This window comes from Panthera onca, chromosome A1 (genome assembly GCF_046562875.1).
Source record: "Panthera onca isolate mPanOnc1 chromosome A1, mPanOnc1 haplotype 2, whole genome shotgun sequence".
Taxonomy (NCBI): Eukaryota; Metazoa; Chordata; class Mammalia; order Carnivora; family Felidae; genus Panthera; species Panthera onca.
In genome coordinates this window covers 125,799,427-125,819,776 of record NC_138339.1, presented here as the reverse complement: position 1 = coordinate 125,819,776, position 20,350 = coordinate 125,799,427, and the positions used below count along the sequence as shown (strand labels likewise).

Below are 20,350 nucleotides of genomic sequence, written 5' to 3'. Positions count from 1 at the left end.
TCTTGTTGTGGTCCCACTGGTATGTGGGCTCAACGAGAGCAGGGATCTTGGTGTTTTACTGCGGCTTCTCAGGTACCTAAAGGAGGGCCCAACCTTTTGGGATGAGCACTGGGTGTTGTATGGAAACCAATTTGACAGTAAATTTCATATATTAAAAAAAATAATAATAAATAAAAAAAAAAATAAAAAAAAAAAAATAAAGGAGGGCCCAGAACAGAGGAGATGCTCCTATTTATTCAGTGAAATAAAAACACGAATGAGGTAGGCAATAAGCCCCCAAAGCCCTACCAGGCCAAAAACGTCACTAATGAAAAGGAAGCTCAGAGGGAACAGAACTCTGTATCAGAGTCATAACCTCTCCAAAGCAGCCAACCAAGGCTTCTTCTGTGGATTCACACTCATTTTCTCCTGGTTCCAAACTCTTAAGAATGCAGGCTCATAAGTACTTAATCTTCGGAGTTTCGACAACGCCGGCGCATCTCTCTACTCTGATTCTCCTTTGGAGACCATCCCAAAGCACCCCTGTGGATCCATCTTCTGAGGGGCAGTTCTGGGCCACCTTCCTCATGCTGTCCGCTGTCTCTGTCATCTTTACCACAGAGGAGAGGCAGGGACTCGGGATTCTTGGATTCTCAAGTGATGACCCCTCTGCATAAAAACCCTCTCTCCTCACCCATAAGGGAGAAGAAATGCAGACAGCGAAAGGGCAGCAGATTTCTAGGGTGATAAGGAGTCCATCGTGCACCCCCAGTAGCCCCTGACATTCTGCGGAATGAGAAAACAGATACTAGCTAAGCTATCCACCAATTCTTTCCAAAGCTACCACTCCCCAAGGTCAAAAAAAAGCCATTAACATCTCACCATGGCCCGACAGGAGATAAACATCGCCAGCCAGGCAGCCTCACTTTCTGTCTGCTCTAGACAATTCCTTCCTCTCTCCACCTTTACTCACTCTAGAAAAATAAACCCCAAATGCCTTTATGAATAAAGGCTGCATATGCTCAAAAGAGCCAACGAAAATGAAGCTGTAGGTAAAGGTGACCAAAAATGCCAAATCAGACTTTCGACCAAATGCAACAAGATGAAGGTGATATTTTTTTTCAATAAAACAGTAACTTAAACTTTGCGTTACTGCCTGATTTTACTGCTTAGAGATGAGAGAGCCTACAGTGCTGAATGAAAAAGTCATATCACTCAAACAGGATTTTCTTTGCTTGGCATCACCTATGTGAAAAATACATTTAAGTAATAAAATGCCCTTGGCAAGAGTTCATTGTCTGATGATGGAGCTGAGTTGTGGACATGGTGCGGACTGCACAGTCTGTCTTTTTTCCTCTTTTGATGATAGAGTTTCCACCCCCACACAGATCTCATCTCCTTTCTCCTGGAATCTGATGAGCTGTCCCATGAGGTTGACTCTTGTGGCCACTCTGCCCCATGAGCGAAGCGTGAGCTGATGGTTCCTAGTGCTTATTCCATGTCCAGAAATGCCTAGGTCCTGTCATTCATGGGGAACCCCTCTCCTTTCGTACTTTCTTTCCACTGAAGCCCAAACTACAGATCCGGTGACTCTGAGATTGCCAACGGCTTGATACGGAGATCACAAGACTGGATGACATACAGGCATCTGAGGCGGGAATGCAGGTACCTGACTAACTTCTGGGGATGTACAAAAAGATCCAGATCTCAATCCAGGAGGTCAGCCCTGAGGACAAAGGGGGCATGAGACATGCCCGACACTTGCAAAAAGCGGAGTCTTGTGATGAGGTGCCAGGACTCCAACCAGGGGGAGTGGGGATAGTTATATAAATGAATTTTCAAGAATCCAAAAAGGAGGGGCAAGAATAGAGACCCGGCTATGAAGAGGTAGGCATTGGGGACAAGACACCACTGGAAGTCCCTGTGGGGATTGTAAGCGTGAGTATATTATTTTTTAATCTTTTTAATATTTTTTTTTTTTTTGAGAGAGAGAGAGAGAGAACGAACAAACAAGCAGGGGAGGGGCAGAGATAGAGAAAGAGAGAAAGAATCCCAAGCAGGCTATGCACTGACAGCACAGAGCCTGATGCAGGACTTGAACCCACGAACAGTAAGATCACGACCTGAGCCAAAACCAGGAGTCGGATACTCACTGACTGAGCTGCCCAGGTGAGCCCCCAAGGGTGAGTTTAAATGAAGATGCAGGACAGTCATCCAGGTACCAAGGAAACAAGACACAGGAGAAGGTGGTGCAGCTTCTGAGGGTCAATCAGCCTTAGATGTGCACCCCAGCCTCATGTCTTTGGGCATGGAATGGGACCAGGAAGGCAGTAGAGTCTGGACAGTGCCTCAGTCTACAGAAGTCTGAGCAAGGCAACACCACTTCAAAGATCCAGGAGCTCGTTACACATCTTGTCCTTGGCTCCAAGCTTCACACAAGCCTTTGCTTCCTGTGATTTCAAAGTTAGAAAGTTCAAACTAGTCTCCTCCCACTCCTACCAAGTTTCTCCTTGTGTATTTTGATATCAATCCAGAACCTGTGTTAATCAGGCCAAAATTCATTAAGGAAGGCCAACTGTGATCTCCAGGAAGCTAGCGGCTCCGCATGTAACATAATTTTTGTTTCATACAGCTGAGTGATTTTTCAAACAGTCTAACACCAAGCTCTGGATGAGGGTGGGAGGGAACCCCCATAAAAGAAGTGGAACAGATACTGTCTCACAGAGCCTGTTGCAACGTGCGGGCTCCCTCCCGTTTGGGGGAATCCTGCACAACAAAGTAATAACGAGCACTCACATTGTGGCACCTCCATCGTGTCCCTGCCACAGATAATTAAGCTCATCAATTAACGCCTTCCCTTTGCTGCCTTGGGAGGAAGCCACGTGTGAAGTTCAGAGGGAAGCCAGTATATCAGCCACCTAAACCCTCGGCAACTACACTGCTGACCTCCCAGGATCAGAGAAGGGTTGGAGCAGAGGCATGAGAACGAGCCAGAGTGAGTTCAAATCCTCCCTGGCTCTAGACTTCCTAGCTATGGGAAACTGAGTTAAGCCTCCTGTTCCCGACTTTCCTAATTTATAAAATGGAGGATATAATAATACCTGACTCAATGGGATGATATAATCCATTTATGCAACTAGTATTTTTGTGGAGCACCTACTATGTGCCAGGCAATATTCTAGTTGATAGTGATATAGCAGGGAACAAAAGAGGATACTGTGTTGTCCTTCAGGGGCTTACATTCTAGAAAAGGAAGCCAGATGCTAGAAAAAAATCAACAAAAAATGAAATGATGTGTATCAAGTGCTTAGCACAAGGCCAGACACAGAGCATGTGCTCAGGGAGAGACGAAAGGCACACGATATGTTTAGGATACCTGTCGGCCCTGCCACACCTGTCTATGGAAGGAATGGACGATTTTTCAGCCTTCTTCCTGGGGAGCATGGCCAAGCTTCTGTCCCTCCAGTGTGACAGAAGTAAATAAGGATCTAATAAGAATCCTACAGGAGTCAGGAATTTGGAGACAGACAAACCCAGACTCAACTATCAACTCTCGCTTGCTCACTCATTGTCCTAGAGCAAGTCACTTAACTTTCTTTTTATTTAATTTGTTTTAAGTTTGTTTGTTCGTTTGTTTACTTTGAGAGAGAGCATGCATAATTGAGCGGAGGAGAGGCAGAGAGAGACAGAGAGAAAATTCCAAGCAGGCTCCGCACCATCAGTGCAGTGCCTGATGTGGGTCTCGAACCCATGAACCATGAGATCGTGACCTGAGATGAAATCAAGAGTCAGATGCTTAACCGACTGAGCCACCCAGGTGCCCCAAGTCACTTCAGGTGGTGATGCCCAGTTTCCACATACATAAAATGGGGATGCTAATGGAACCTGCCTCCCTGAGCTGTGAGGATTAATTAGGATTATGGTTAGGACTCAGCTGGGTGCCTGGCACAGTACAGTGCTCATTCCCCCCTGCCAGACCCACCCTCATCCCCACGCAGACTCAGGCAGCCGCAGCTGCTTCGGGGACCGTGCCCAGGGTGCCTGAGTCACTTCACTTGTCACCCATAAAGATGCCATAAATGCCAGCCCCACAAGGTGGGTTTGCCCCTTCTGCTTGATAACGGCATCGCTGTGCAGCAGCAGGACGTGCCCCAGAAGCTGGAGCCACGGTGGGGTGATTGATGACTCTCTTCTTCCTTGCAGACCGTACAGTCCTGGTGGGCAAAGGCTCACCTTCCTGAGCATTCCTCTCAGGGCTTGGGCTGTCACTGGGACCCAGAAAACACTTGAGGGATGAAAATGAGCTGAAGCAGAATCAGTCCAGGGGGCCACCGAGAAGCCACTATTTGAGAGGAACTCGTCACTTTGATCCCCCTGCCCCCTCAAAAAACTCCCTGTGAGACATATTAGTAAAAAATAAATGTCCTGCTAAAGACATTACAGGACCACAGAAGCGGTTATATCAGAAAGAAAATGTCAGTTAGTTTTTTCAATCTCCAGAATCTCTCTCCAGCTGTCTAGTGACCCATTCCCTCCTTCAGGAACAGCCACCATTTCACTGGTTCCGGGTACTTCCCCGGCTATCCACAAGCTCAGCCTTCCAGGGAAATAATGGGCCCTTGGAGAGATCCACTGTGTTTCGAAGGCAGGGGATTTATACAGAGCACATAATTTGCCACAGACAAATACACTGTATTTATTGCAGTTATAATCAGAACAAAATTATAAAGTTTCCATGGTTCCAGAACACAACCAAATAAGCAATTCTAACAGAAGGGACTCTCAGCAGCCAGAGAAACAAACCACAAAAGGAAGTCACAAGTCTGAGGGTTCCCTAAGTAGCCCCACTGAGATCATCCAGAACTGCCCCCACCTCATGCCACGACACACAGGCGCACACATGCACAGGGCAGGTGACCAAGGATAGCAACGTGTGACCCGGACCTAACGGGAGCTGTCAGAAAGGATCCGTAAGTTACTAGAAAGGAAAAACCAAGATTTAAATTTAGGGCCATGACAAACCATAGCTCTGAGGCATTTGAGAGGCAAGAGCAGGAAAGTGACATTTCCCCAAACAGAAGCTCAGCTCCAGTGCAAGGATCCCACTCACCATCTGTACCGGGTGTAAAGAAAATGGCCGCCCTCCCCACCGGCTTTGTGACACCAGAAGGAGGGAGCAGGCAGGCTACTGACAGGGATGGTTGGAAGGAGATGCTTCAGGGAAAGAGACTTGTGTCCTAGCCACCACTAAGAACACATCCACTCTATGCACTGGGGAAGAAGAACCTTACCCTTCCTAGGGGAATGATGACCAGGAAGGTCAGGTACACGCCCTTGTGAAAGAAAATGGCCAAGTCCATTCCTGTTCCACCATTACTCAAGTGGATGACAATGACAGAAATGATGAGGCCTATACCTACTTAAGTTTTGCACTCATTAGTTTTGATCCTTACTTGGAAAGCCTGCGAGGTTCTTCAGGTATTTGCTAATCAGATGTGTGGGAAATGGCATCAGACTATAGTTTCACCTGCACAAAACCCCTCCCCGCTTCCTGCTTCCACAAGGCAGCGCCATTCTGGGCTGGGGCCATGGGCTTTGCAGTCTGAAGGACTTCCGCTTGATCCCAGGGTTGCCACATGCTAATTGAGTCTGGTTTGCCCATCTGTAGACTGAAAATAACAACAACACTTACTTCAAGCGCTGTTTTATTTAAGGCAAATGAAATGAAAAATGCTCTGGGAGTGTTTAGCACCGGGACTCCCCATCTGGTCCTCCTTCCTTTTCCTAAGAAGGGCCCTGAATCTTCCCATCCCATTCCCTAGGTTAACCTGGTGCCTCCCAGCTGAGGACACCTGAGCTCCTCGAAATATGCAAAGAACTGTTTCCAGAACTCTGGCTCCTTCCCTCTGCTCCTCTCCCATAATCTCTCTCCATGACACATTCTGCCCAACCACGTGCTTTCTTGGTCAGGGACAACATAAGCCACCCCAAAGGTTACAATACGTCAAGGGCTCATCGTCCCCCAACCAGCTGCCACCTTGGTGCAGAAACTGGGCAAGGACAGCCATGCTGCCTCTGTCATCATTGGCTTCGTCTGATGGATGAAGAAGCGGAGTCTCTGAGAAATCACACGATTTGTCCAAGGTTACCGGGATAACACACAGGAAAGCTGAAAGGTGACTAATGTCTTCTGAGTCCTGATCAAATGCTCTTGTTATGTAACAAGCCGTCATTTCCCCAGCGGCTGGAGAAGTCCTTGTAGGTATTTGTGGAAATGAATGAAATCAATAAATAAGAATACATGAGGCCGAGCCTCCTGAACAGACAGATGATGGGGATAGTGCACAACCTGGTTTTCTTTTCCTCCCACCTGAGTAAGCGCAGCAGAGCCAGAGGATGAAAGAGTCACTGAGTGACCTCCCTTCTTCCCTAGAGGCAACGGCCACACTCGTCGGCTGCAGGTGAATGAGCTGCTGGCTGGAGGTCTCCACCCCTCTGACCTCTGCTCTTCCCAAGAGGCCCTGATTCAGTCTGGGTCCTGAGAGGGGTGAACGGAGACAAGCCACCTCACCTTTCCGAACTTCCGTGTCTTCCTCTGGAAGACAGGGATAGCACCACTGGCATTTTGGGGCTAGGTACTAAGTGAGAGAAGAGAGGTAAATAAAGCTTTTGGCATGGTGCAGCATCAGTAAACAGTAGCTATTTTATCTTTATTGTTATGTGACTATTATCATGATCAACACTGTTGTTCATGTCATCAAGTTCATCTAAAAGAGCTATCTCCTCAAGATCTCCCACCCTCAAAACTCCCACAGCCTTTGGTGTCTGCTCAGCTGGGAGGGCTTGAGATTTTGCTTCTCTGGGAAGCAACAGCCGGCAGCATCTCCCCCAGTGAATGGCATGGCATGGCTGCCAGGGCTGGGGACCCAGGGAGCACTGTGACATGGCACACAGGCAAGGTTAGAGCCAGAAGCACAGCACCAGCTGATGTTTCAGGGGCCGAGAGATGGCTTCCTAAGTCTCATGGGAGGGAGGGCAATGGGGACGTCAGAAAGGAAGAGCAAGAGGAGCAAGAAGCTCCTCTTGGAGAAGAGCAAGAGGAGCAAGAAGTCAGGAAGCAGGCAGAAAAAAAAGAGGGAAAGAAGAACCAAAATAAGCATGTGAGCCAGGGAAAACACAGGGGTAGCTCTATTTAACCGGAACCATTCACCCAGGATTTCTACACATGGGACTGCTGACACTATGTTTTCTCTCAGCTTCCTGGTGCCTATAAGCATCTGTTACCCTCCCATAAAAAGCTCTTGAGTGGAAGTCAGGAAACTCAGGGTCTAGTCTCTGCTGAGACAATAACCTGACTCCTCCGGTCTCAGTCTTCATGTCTGTAAACACTGCTGGGGGGTCAAGGAGTGGGGACCAGGAGAGGCTGGACTAGTTAGGTTCTAGGCCTCCCCCCCAACTCAAATACACTGTGCCTGCATTAGCCAAAAGAATATTCTACCTCAAAATGGATGTGGTCTCCTCCCCAGGGAAGGGCCTACATCCCACAAAGCTGCCCACAGATGTGACTGTAGTCTCGGAGCAACATCATGGAAGTGAAGTCACATGCTCACCTCCTACAAACTCACGAGGCAAATTTAACTTCCTACCACCACTGGTTTTAATCCATGTGAGATGGCTGTCCGTTTCTCGTGGGCTCAGCAATCTCTCACAGATTTGAAAGGTGAGCAGTCTCTGTCTCCCAAATGGGCGTGTTTCTACTTGGGGATACAAATCACCTGACGCTTGCTCCAAGGCATTTATAAAGAAAGGTAAAAAGAGTGATGATATCAGGATGTCAAATCTATCAACCTTATAGAGCAAGTCTGCTAATCCTGCTGCCACTCATCTTACCTACCATCACCCCCGCCCCCTCCGATGTCCTTAGCTTTTCATGCCAATCACCTTTGTTCTGGAGGAAACTGTATGTTGAGAGATTCACAAAGTAGTAGCAAGGTCATGGTTCTCGATTTCAAAGAGTTTTCAAGTAGATTAACAAATGGATCAGCTAGCATATTCTACCAGATTGGCCACAGTGACATGGTGGACCAGGGCAAGTGACCCTCAGTGCTGTGGGAACTGAAAGACAGCAAACCCAAGGGGGGAGAAGTCTTCTCAGTGGCCTTACAACTTGGTGCAAGGTTCTGAAGACAAGGAAAGAACAAGGCATGGGGGAGACCAGGAGCAAGGGTAGAGATTAGGAAAGAGGCTTCAAATTCTAACTAGAGCCTATTTTTGTCGTGAGGAGCAAGAAGAAGCTACTGCATTTACTCAAGCAGAGGAGAAGCACAGTCTGAGTGCCCGGAGAGGAGGCCAGGAAGAACAACGCGACCCTAGCCAGTAGGAGGCATTGGAGAGCCACGTGAGACCTAGATGAGGAGCTACAGAAACGCAGGAACAGAGAGAGGATGAGAGGGTCTGCTCCTGACAGAGCCTGCATATCGCCACCCTTGTAGGCTTCCCATCTCCCTCCTGGTCCCTGCTCGTGAGTATCCAAGTCTTTGACACCTCCTCTGAACCAAAATGGAAGAACACAAAACCAAAAATCTTTACAGCCGCTCTCCCTTAATAGCTTCTAATTTTCCATTAGCCCTGCTGGGGAAGGCAAGCAGAAATGCCTTCAGGCTCCCAAAGTCAAAACTGTAGCAACAGCCCATATCTCATATTGAACGCACCAACCCTAGTGGCCAACATGCTAATTCCCAGGATGTGGCCACCCTCCTCCTTCTCCCACACCTTCTACAATGTGAGGGCCTTGGTGCCAGTGACCTGAGGGCAGTGGGATACTGTCAAGGTCTCCTTCATACCCAGGACCTGGAGAGCTATGCTACTGTCTCTCAGTGTCTCCTGCTTATGATCTCATTCAATAGGAAACCGAGGGACTGACTTCTGGAAGCCATGCAAAGCAGATGAGGCTTTCATAAAGAGATATTCTCCACTGAACCTGGATGCCCACTCAACTCCGAAGTCCCCTCAGATGCATCATCTCATACTGAGACAGAAATATCCAAATCTACACTATTTTTTAGGGAAAAAAGAAGTATAAATACTGAGAGTAAGCTTTTTTGTTTTTTTTACTAGGCAAAGAACTTTACTAATCTTGTTTCAAACTTTATTCCCAGGCTTCTTCAGCTTAATTAGCTGCAAAGAATGAATTGTGTATAAGCAAAAAGTGAAAAGAGCTGCAGTGTCCAAGGGGCTTGGGCTTAAAAATATTAGAGATCTAGATTTCATCAGATCCATGAACAAAATTTTTAGAAAGCAGTCATAATATAAAGTAGCAGCTCCCAGTCACTTCTTCAAGCTTTATCTTCTTCACAAGTTGACTCAATTCAGTTGGCTTCATTCTTGGAAGCTTCATCAAAATCCTCCACAAGATCTGGAACTTTATCATCATCCTCCTCTCTGGTAACAAGTGGTGCCTTTCCGTCTACAGATTTTTTAGGCAGAGCTTCAGCCAGCCTTCTTAACCTAGTCAGCACCAAGGTGGTTTAAGATACCGGGGAGCATTTCTGTCAGCTGCTGTGTCTCAGCATGGCCTGTAATGGTGAAGGGGTTCGCTGCCAGGGATGCCTGAACTTTAGGGTTGTTAAAGTGGATCACTGTTCCTTGGTTTGTGAACATATTCACTTCTTCAATACCAGAGATACTGTTTACCCCTAACTTCTTTAAGGACAACTGAAGTTTTTTATCATCTGCCGTAGCTGTTCTATGAACCACCTTCTTCTTTCGGCGAGCAGTTCCTTTCCCACCAATGTGCACTTGTGCTTGTAGTTTTGGCGAGTTTCTCCCAGTTCGTGATAGTTTCCTTCATCTTGTTGGAGCAGAAATGGGACCACGCGGGGGGCTAGGGTTGGCGCTAGGTGGACCAGCTGAGATTAGGCGCATACACGTGGGGACGCAAGATGGCAGCTAGAGAGTAAGCTTTTAAAAACTCATTTTTGAAGATACTTTGGAAGTCCTCACTCGAGAGCTTGTAACCATAAAAGATAGCTCTATGGTTTGAGCTTTCACAAGAAAAAGAAGGGCATCTTCTGAAGTACCTAGCAATGTGACCGAGGCCACCAGCAGGCTGGACATTCTACTCCCCAAATAATCGGCTGGAATATAAGCACTGGATCTAACACTTGGTGCTAGGTATTTTTTGCTCATTTACTTGGTTGGGAGTCCATGGAGAAATGGAACCAACTTGGAAACGGTCCATCATTTAGAACAACAGAAATGGAAGCAATATTTTCTCTAACAAAATGTGCAAATCCCACGTGAGACAAGATGCTAGTTTTAAGATTCTATTTCAATGAACAAGGGTTGAGCTTGCCTCAAGAACAAAACGATTTTTTGCGAAACAGCAATTTGAAGTTCATCCTTTTGTCAACAAAATTGCTGTGTAATTTCCAAACTTCTCACAGAGAAGCAATTAGCCAACAAACACATCCGTGAATCATAACACCCTGGGAGGAGGAGAAGAATCCCAGCTCTGTTCTCCACCCTGGAGCACCTCTGTTGTCCTGGTCTGCAGGAGGGAACCTGAACCCCTATTCTCTGTCTCTGGTCATATCCAGGCCTTCCTCCCTGTGTGCATGGCAGGCACCTGGCAGGCAGATACAGACTGCTGGGGGACATCTGAACTTCCACTGCAGTGGCGGCTAAAAGTGCCGACTCCTAGAGGGCAGGCACCATGCCCAATCCTGCCTCCACACTCCCCAAGGCACAGCCAAGTAGGGGGACCACAACACAGCAAGCATTTTTGCTGCCTAAAGTCAATGAAAGAGCAGACTCAGTCAAGTTCAGACGCTATGCAGAGTTTCATCTTGAAAGCATGAAACACCTCTCAAAAGCTCCAGAGTCCCCAAGTTGGAAGAGAAAAGGGGTCATGGCACAAATAGAATAGGCAGATTTTGTAAAAGGAAAATCCCTTTGTTCCCCTGGGCTTTCAAGCAAGGGGCTTTGACAAGAAGCAACTTGATTCTCCTGAGACTCTCAGGCACCTGTCATCATGAAGCACTTTCTCTTTCTCACAGTATTCTCTGGCTCAGTTTCAGATTCCAGGCTACCTCCTCCCTCATCTCCTTACATGCTTATACAGCCATGGAACTGAGCCAAGCCGCAAAGAAAAAGCAACACAAGAATAAGGAAACTTGGGGCACAGTTTTCCTTCCCACCTCTCTGTGTTCAATGGGCAAGAGGCGAAGACTAGCAGAGACACAAAGACAGGCATGGTGAAGTGGGCCAGATGGGTGCAAAGGTGTATCTAACGAACCTGACACTTTATGAGTTTGAGGGCTCTACCTTCAAATGTGGTAGTCTGAAAGTCACTTCCTTTATCTTTCCAGGGACCGTCTCTTCTCTACTCCAACCCTTCCTTTCACCAACATTTATTGAGTGCCTACAAGCTGCAGGCACTGTAGCCAGGGATAGAAAGTAACGGGGACTAGCAGAAGAGCACAAAACCAGCACAAGACGACACTCCCAAGGGTTATGCTAAACTGAAATAATAAAACCCTCACTGTAGATGAAGGTGAGACACAATTCCGTCTTGAAAAGCATGAATACAAGGCAGCTAAATGCCCTGGGCCGTACTTGGAAAGAGCCTGGGCACATCTCTCAGTGGAGATGTGCCCATCGGCAGCCTCTACATTTAAGTGTTGGTTTACAATCAAGGGCAAATAAAAATAACAGTTTCTTGGACAGCCACATTTACATGAATTTCTGGGTCCCTCTGGCTCCCAGGCTCGCTAAGCCTTCCTCCTTATCAGCGGTCCAAGTGTGCTCACTGTTGGAGGATCACAGATCAGCCCCTGCCTCCAAACGCAGAGTACCCCGAGGCAAGGGCTTTGAATGGTTCATCTCTGTCATTCCCGGGGCTGGACACAAAGCTGGTGTGAAGGTACACATACAGTAAATGGTGAATTGAGGTCTTTTCTCCAGGACTGAGAGTTCCAGAAATAGGAGTTCATTTGTCTGTAGAGATTTTTACATTAGATTACATTTGCTCACCAAGCTACTCCTTCCAGTAAGACAAAAAAGAGTTCCCCAAACTACTCCATCATGTCAGTCCTTAAGGACACAATAAACTCTCATTTCCATTATTTTCCTGTCAAGTCCATCAGGAGGCCACATAGAGACCTCCATGGTGCACCCCTGCTCACCTCTTTGGCCTCATCTCTCTCCCTTCCCCATCCACCGATGTTCGATACGCGAGTGTCTACTGACTGAGTCACTTCTCTGTGCTAGGCATTGGGTAAGCTGCTGGGGATGAAGCAGTGAGCCAGAGATAAATGTGGTTCCTATTCTAAGTTACTCATAGTTTACTGGAGGAAAGAGATACTAATTTAGTAACCCTACAAATAGAAAATTAGACTTTAACTATGGTAAATGTCAAGAATAAAAGGTATGCAGCACGGGTGAGATATGCGACAAGGGGCATGACCAGCCCGAGGGCATGAGGGAAGGCGCTTATGATCTGGAGGATAAGCAGGAGTTCCTAGGCTTGTGTGAAGGGAGGGGGAGCATCAGGGCTCACTCCCACCTCTGCCAGCATCCTTCACACTTCTCGTATACAGCTCAGCCATCAACTCCTCAGGAGGCTCTCCGTAACTTGCCAGGAGAGGTAGGAGGCCCTCCTGTGTGCCCATGTGGGTGCTCTGCACATGCCCACCTTTATTAGGAAGCCACTTACCAACACAAGACTTTCCATTTCCCCTTCTGAAATGGAAAATCTAGGAGGCCAGGAACTTCACCTAATACATTTTTACATCTGCAATGCCCAGAGAGGAACAAGCACCCAGTTCATCCCTGGTGAATGGAAGGAGAGACGGATGAACATACAGACAGATGGACACACTGTTTGTCACTTTCACCCAGCTTTCCTGTTTCTTTCAAACCTGCGTATCGGCACACATCAGTGTCTGGGCAGTCAGTGGCATCTTTGTACTTGGCATCAAGATCCTGTACTTCCCTATCTCCCCGGGGTTCCCAGAAGGCAATGTGAACAAACTGTCATCCTCATCAGTGGGCAGAAGGGCAGAATCATCCCCCAGCCCCAAGAGATTCTGGACTGGAAGAAGCCCAGAGCTACACTCCAAAGCTATTCTGGCACATTTTGAGAACTCTATACATCACTCAATCATCAAATCTTTCGTTCACAAATATTGACTGAGCACTTCCTTTGTGTAGACACTACTCTAGAAACTGAGCAGTCTGCTATACAGTCTGGAGGAACAAGTGAAATGAGATCACTGCAGACACAGGTAATCAGTATGAAGAAAGCAGAGAAACAGATTAGAAAGTAACTGAGGGGAAAGCTGGCTCTGTTGTGTGGTGGGTGGTCAAGGAGGGGTTCCCAGAAGAGGGGACCTTTCAGCTAAGACCTGAATGATGAGAAGGAGGAAGTCATGTGAAGTTTTGGTGGAAAGGCATTCAGGCAGAGGGAATGGCATGCACAAAATCCCTGATGCAGGACCAGTTCAGCACGCTACAAGGAGAAATGCACACCAAGGTGATCAGACAGAGCAACGGACAGAGAGGCACGGTAAAATATGGTTAGAATGAGGCCAGGTCATGGCGGGCCTGGGGAGCACAATAAGGATTTGTGACGTCGTTGTACAGGTGACGTGAAGTGCACAGGTGTTTGGATCGCTTGCTCAGCTGCTCTGTGAGGAACCAACCTCAGAGAACACTGATGGAAACAGAGAGGCCAGTGAGGAGGCCAAGTGGGGGCCCACGTGCAAAAAGACGGTAGCACCAGTGTCACGGGATAGCAGTGATGACCCAGAGTGAAATCATGCTACCGTGTGGAGGTAACAGAGAACAAGGCTAGCTAACGGATCAGCTGAAGAGGATGAGAGCAAATGGGGAGACCAAGAGGACTGTTAGGGTTGGGGCCTGAGTCACCAGGTTGAGAGCAGAGTCATAGGAGCCACGAGAGAGATCGTGGGCGATGAGGAGAATCATCTGTTTGGGCCACAGCGAATGGGAGATGCCAATCACGCATCTGAGTGAGCAGATCTTGCAGGCCATCCAAACGCCATTCTGTCAATGCGCCATGCTGCCATGAAACCAGCCAAGGTGAACAGTTCACGTGCTTCGAGTATCGAGAAAGACCGACACTGTTTGGGTTCTGCTACATCTAGGTTCAGATCCACCTCTGTCACTTATAACTGTAGGATCTCAGGCAAGGAACCACCTTTTGGGGATGGTCTGCTCTTCCTCTGCGAAAATGAGAGCAAAACCGATTTACCCCAGGGTCGTGAGGACCGGACTGGATGCGGAGTGGCCAACACCCGGGGCACAGCGGGAGTGGGGCCAGCGGCACACCCCGGCTGCTTGGCCCTGCTCCTGGCAGCCGGGCCTGCCCACCAGTGGGAAGCCGGGTCAAGTCGGCTGCGGCTCTCCATTCTCATCATTAGCTATTATTCTCCCTAGGTTGATGAAAACTTCATGAAGGGAAAAAAGCCTGAGAAATTCCAACGCGATATAGTAATACTGTTTTGAGTGACTGAAATAGCAGGTCAAGAAAAATGACAGCTACAGGGATAAAAATGTGGATCTACAAAACATGCAATCAAGAAAACCTGTGAGCTGTGAAAACCAAGTAACCTCGGGAACCCTTCCTCTCTCCGCACAGCCCCAGCTCCAGGCGGTACCGAAGAACACGGGAGGGTGAGGGGTGGGCAGGAGCGAGGGGAGCACCCTCACTGGGAAGGCGGGGTCACCCAGGAGACCAGTTGGGGAAGCTGTCAGCACCAAGAGCCTGTGACAAAAGCACTTTGTTTATGTGATTCAATAATGGGGTGGTGTGGACAGGGCTGCCCCAAGGGGGCCCCGCAACCCGCCCCGTCCTCAGCCTCCCAATGTCTGTAGCAGCCCTTGAACTTGCTCAGTCACAAGCTATGCTTCTGAGGGGAGGCACTCCACTCTTTCCACTTGTCTGTAATCAAATAGTAGCCACTAACCAAGACAAAACAAAAATATGTTTCCATGACGACCACTTCTGAGCTGGGGGCACTGGGGGGCAATTACTTGGGAGACAGCACCACACAGGGGCAGGGCCAATGGGGTCAGCTGTCATCTAGGGAGACCACGCTCTCCACTACAAGCCACCAGCACCAAGCCACCAACACCGAGATACCCGGATCAGGGCTCTGAGCTGAGCCTAGGCCATCCAATCACAGTTTAGGAAAGAGAGGGTTTTCTGAAGGGGAGGAAGTAATGTAGATGACCCTGTAAGGGAACATTTCAACTACTCAGGAAAAGAGGCTGCTGGTGACACTTGAAAACAAATCATCAATGCAGCACAGTTCTGTTTAAGAAATCCATGAACTGGCCCAGGCCATTATTTATGCTTTTATTTGCCAATTCAAGATTAATAGATCCTTAGACTACAACCATAGTATTTCTTCAAAGTCAAGAAAAAGAAACTTCTTTAAAAATATTTATAATTAAGATCCAATTTCCTTGCCATCTCTAAGTGCATTCCACCCCTCTACCTGATTGACTTTAGTGGTGTTGGGATTAGGACTGTCTGGACTTTGCCACTCATCAGGGTGACATTATGGTAAAGGCTGGCTTCTCCTCTTAGGAGCTGAGAGACCACAGCAATGTTAACAGCTGAGGCTCTGTGTCTTCATTATTTCAAGAAGGGGTTTAATACTAGTTCCCACCTGAGAAGATCGGTGAGAGAATTAAGCATGATCTTGTCATGTCATGTGCGGAGCATGGCGAGTGGCACAGGGATGACACACGATGTGGTATGGGCACTGGTTCTGGTGTGGACTGGCAGTGCAAATGGCGGGCCTGGACTACAAGCCCAGGTCAGGGAACACAAAGATGGCCCTTGGAGAGGGGTTCTAGAGTAGGCTCTTGTCTCTGGCTGTGTGATTAGAGGGGCTGCTTTTGCTTAATTCCTTACAGTGGGGGGAGGGCTTTCCAGGAAGGAGCAGACCTAGGCCCAGTCAGGCCATGGCCATGGCCAAAGCTGCTATCACTCAGTCCTCCAATAGGACCCTGTCTCAGAAATACATGAGCGTTGGCAGGGGCGGGGAAACTGGGGCACCAAGAGGCTTCAGAGCTTGTTCAAGGTCACACGGCTAACAGGCTAAACCAGGATGTGAGCCTATACCATCCCGTTCCACTGAACAAGCTCTCAACCAAGATACGGATGTGTCAACACTTCCTCCATCCTCCCATGCAGGGCCTCGCCCTGCCCATGCCTCTACACCTCTCAGCTTGCTGACCTGTAAAACCCTCTGTCTCCATGTCTGTCTTCCCCGGGACCAAGAAACAACCTGGGAGCAGGAGTAGTGTCTGGCCTGGTCTGGTACACATTGGTGTGTGTGATGACTAGAAAAGCTACCTACCCTGCCTGGAAGAAGGTGCCAAGCAGGCCCCAGCAAACTGCGTGGCCTCTCCAACTCTGTGCACTTGGAGGTCTGAGACAGGCATCAGTGAGTGGAGCTCAACGTTTGCAGAGTTAGAACATACGGTAGCCCCTCCTAAGCATGCGGCCCTCAGAGGCACCATCTTCCTTGTTCCCCTGTCACCTACCCGACTAACGGCTTTGTCATATCAGTCACAGCGACCATGTCAAACATGTCAGTTGTTCCCCTCACCTGCACTCACCACTGGTTCTTGTCACTTAGGCATTTATATACTTTGCATAGTTTCTTCTTGCCATGTGGCGAACCTTAACCATCCCTCTGGCCCAAGCAGACTTTCCCTGAAAGGCCACCAGGGCGGCAGGCCCCGCAGACCACCCTAGGAGACCTGCCCTCTGCCATCTCAGCCACCCCCACAGTTGCCCTTCCGGCTACTGCTCAATCTCCCAAGACCTGTGCTTCTCCAAGAAGGGCAGAAGGACAATGCCAACAAATGACAACTGGGCTCTGAACCCAAAGGGATGTTACAATCTCGGACACACGTCGACTACAGAGAATTCTCCAGGAAAGAAGAATCCAGAGTGACTGAGTGTTCACAGTAACTCGCATCTTTTTCTTTCAATGTTTTACTGGCACCACCTTTGAGAAGTGTCAACTCTATTTTTGGACGTTACTCAGCCTTGATGAGGCTACAAAGTGGTGGAGGATAGCAGCACCAAAAAAGAGGAACGTGGAAATTCACGGTGCAGAAGTAGAAGAACGTGCTAAGTTCAAGACATACTCTACAGCTCTGATCACCTTTTTCTAAAACTTTCTAAACAGCTGCATTGCAGGTACAGTTGGCATACAATACACTATATATATTTAAGGTGTCCAAATTTGATGAGCTGTGATAAATACACATACATACACACTCACGAAACCATCACTGTAATCAGGATAATTAACACATCCATCATCCCTAAAAGGTTCTTCCTGCCCCCGTGGAACCCTGCCCTCCTATTCCTCCCCCCTCCCCCACCACATGAAACCATGGATCTGCTCTCTGTCACTAGAGATGAGCTGTGTTTTCTGAAGTTTTATATTAATGTCATCAAATAGTACATCCTTTTTTTTTGTCTGGCTGTCATGCAGCCTAATTATTGTAATATTCATTCTTGTTGTTACATGGGCCAGCAGCATATTCCTTTTTATTTCTGGATGGCATTGCATTGTAGAGATGTATCCCATTTGTTCATCTATTTGCTTGATGGATATTTGGGTTATTTGTGATTTCTGGCTGTTACAAATAAAGCTGCCATGAGCACGTGTGAACAGCTATTTCCACGCACATGTGCTTCCATTTTCTCGGGTGGAGACCTATAATCAGAACAGCTAGATCATATAGTACTTTAAGAAACTTCCAAACTGTTTCCAGAATGGCTACACCATTTTACATTCCCACCAGCAACACAGAAGAGTACTGGTTCCTACACACCTTTGCCAGCACTTGCACCGATCGGTCTTTGTTAAAAAAAAAAAAAAAAAAAAAAAAAAAAAAAAAAAGCTTATATATTTATTTTGAGGAGGGGAGGGCCAGAGAGAGAGGGAGAGAGAGACTCCCCAGCAGATTCCATGCTGCCAGCTCAGAGCCTGATTCAGGGCTCCATCTCAAGAACCATGAGATCATGACCTGAGCCAAAACCAAGAGTCGGACACTTAACCGACTGAGCAACCCAGACATACCTGATCAGTCTTTTTAATATGAGACATTCTGGTGTTCTGGTATCTCACTGTGGTTGTAATTTGCATTTCCTCAAGGACAATAATATGGAGCATCTTTTATTTGCTTATTTACCATCCACATATCTTCTTTGATGAAATGCCTGCTCACATCTTTTGCCCATTTTTATTAGGTTGTCTACATTTTTGTTTTTTTTTTTTTTAATTTAGAGAACTCTTTATATATGCTGGATGCAAGTCCTATATGAGTTACATGATTTTCAAATGTTTTATACTAGGCTGTGGCTGCATTTTTCATTCTCTTAACAGTGTCTTCTGAAGGCAGAAGTGAAAACTATCCATTTTATGTTTTATGGCCACATGCTTCTGGTGCTGTATCTAAGAAATATTTGCCTAATCCAAGGCACAAAGATTCTTCTAACTTTTTCCTAGAAGTTTTATAGTTTTAAATTTTGTATTTAAGTCTATGACATATATATTTTTAAAGTTTTACAGATTTATATCCTTGGCTATCCCTAAACTTGTCCTGCAAACATAACTTCCTTCCTTTTACTGATACTCATTCACTTCATGTGTTCAACACTGATGATAAGGTTAGCAGGAGATATTTTATTCCCTCAAAGAACATACTTTTCTTTTTTTGGCAAATTATCATAAAGCAAGCCCTCTATGCTCTTCACAGGATACCTCTTTAAAAATGTGGGTTTTCCTTACTCAACTGCAATGCTACTACCCTAATTCCCACTTCCTTATCAATTTTCCTGAGAGTCCCCAAAGCATCTTTCTCTTTTACATTTCTCCTGGCTTGTTTCCCTTTGGGTGCAACGAGTATTCACAAAACATTTGGCAGTTATGTGTCCCACTCTGCCTTTTTCCATGGGGAAAGTGGGTCCCCGAAAACCTCACACTCCAAATTTGTCTGTTTGCATCTGTGGGGCCTCCTTTCCCTCCTGTACATTCTGTAAGTGGAACATGGCATCATAGGCTTGACTAGAATTAAGTTCAATAAAAATACTTCACATACCCGTGAGGCACCACAGGACACCAGAAGACAAACAATGCCAGTTGCCCATTTCAGTGACTCTCTGATTCATCTGATGGCTCAGGAGTTAATAGCCTGAGGTTCAAGGGTGCCTGGATGACTCCGTCGGGTAAGCATCCGATTCTTGATTTCAGCTCGTCATGGTCTCAGAGTTAAGTGACAGCGCAAAGCCTGCTTGGGATATTTTCTCTCTCTCTCTCTCTCTCTCTCTCTCTCTCTTCTCTCTCTTCTCTCTCTGCCTCTCCCTCTCCCTTCCCACCCCTCTCTCAATAAGTAAATAAACATTTTATTTAAAAATACCCTAAAGTTCATTATCAGCCTTTTGACTAATGGTTTCATCCATGCTTGATCACTGCCCATATCAGCTGTATCATTAGGGGCTGAAAAATGGTGATTTCCTTGTTCTGTTATTGCTTGTGCATTTATTAGCTATACTTCTTCTGCAAAGAATTTTCCTCTATTGAATAGAGATTTAGAGTTATCCTGAAATATGATTTGTACAGAAATAATACGTGTTTAGCTAGGTGTTTTTAATTACGAAATTTAGAATAAGGAGCTGGAGCCGTGGTTTCTTTCTCATGGTTTTCATGTGTTCTCGTCATAAAAATGTACTTTTAATGATTATATTTCTCCCTTTCAGAGCCAGTGTTTTTTGATTACATGTAACTCATTGCTTAAGTTTTACATTGTCATTTTTTAAAATTTAAACATTTTGAACATCTGTACTGATTTTACATGAAAATCCAACTTTCAAGTTCTTGGGGGTCGAATTCTACTGTTTGTGGTCTGTGCTCCCTCTTGCTCATGGTAGCTTACTTCATTCTACGTTTTTAAGAACTATGAGTCATGTGTGACGGGGTTTTGAGGGAATGCTGTGAAGCTTGAGCTGATGGCTCAGCCCTCCAGAGAGGATTTACGTCTACAGGAATGTCAGTGCATTCCCAAACAGGACTACTTGAAGTCAATTAATCAGCTTGAAAATTTCCATACCATGCCAGGAGTATCAGTTGGAACCACATACTCAGGTCGCCATTCACACAATACGCCACAGGACAGCTTAACAGCTGCTCTCAGATCTAACTGATTTGTGCCTGTGTCTTATGTTAGTCATTATATGTTTGGTGTACCACCTGTGCTCTGTAGGAATGAATGAGGGTTCTTCCTTAAGAAGTTTTACCGGTGATCTTTTCTTTTG

At 46.8% G+C, this 20,350-nt stretch overlaps 1 protein-coding gene and 1 pseudogene across 1 annotated transcript in view; both read right to left on the bottom strand.

The window, feature by feature from the left end:
- SPOCK1 (SPARC (osteonectin), cwcv and kazal like domains proteoglycan 1) overlaps nucleotides 1–20,350 on the bottom strand; it is a 517,390-nt gene that overhangs the window by 103,431 nt on the left and 393,609 nt on the right. The gene's annotated exons all lie outside the window — the stretch shown is intronic.
- Nucleotides 9,090–9,844, bottom strand: LOC132681508 (transcription factor BTF3 pseudogene; annotated as a pseudogene).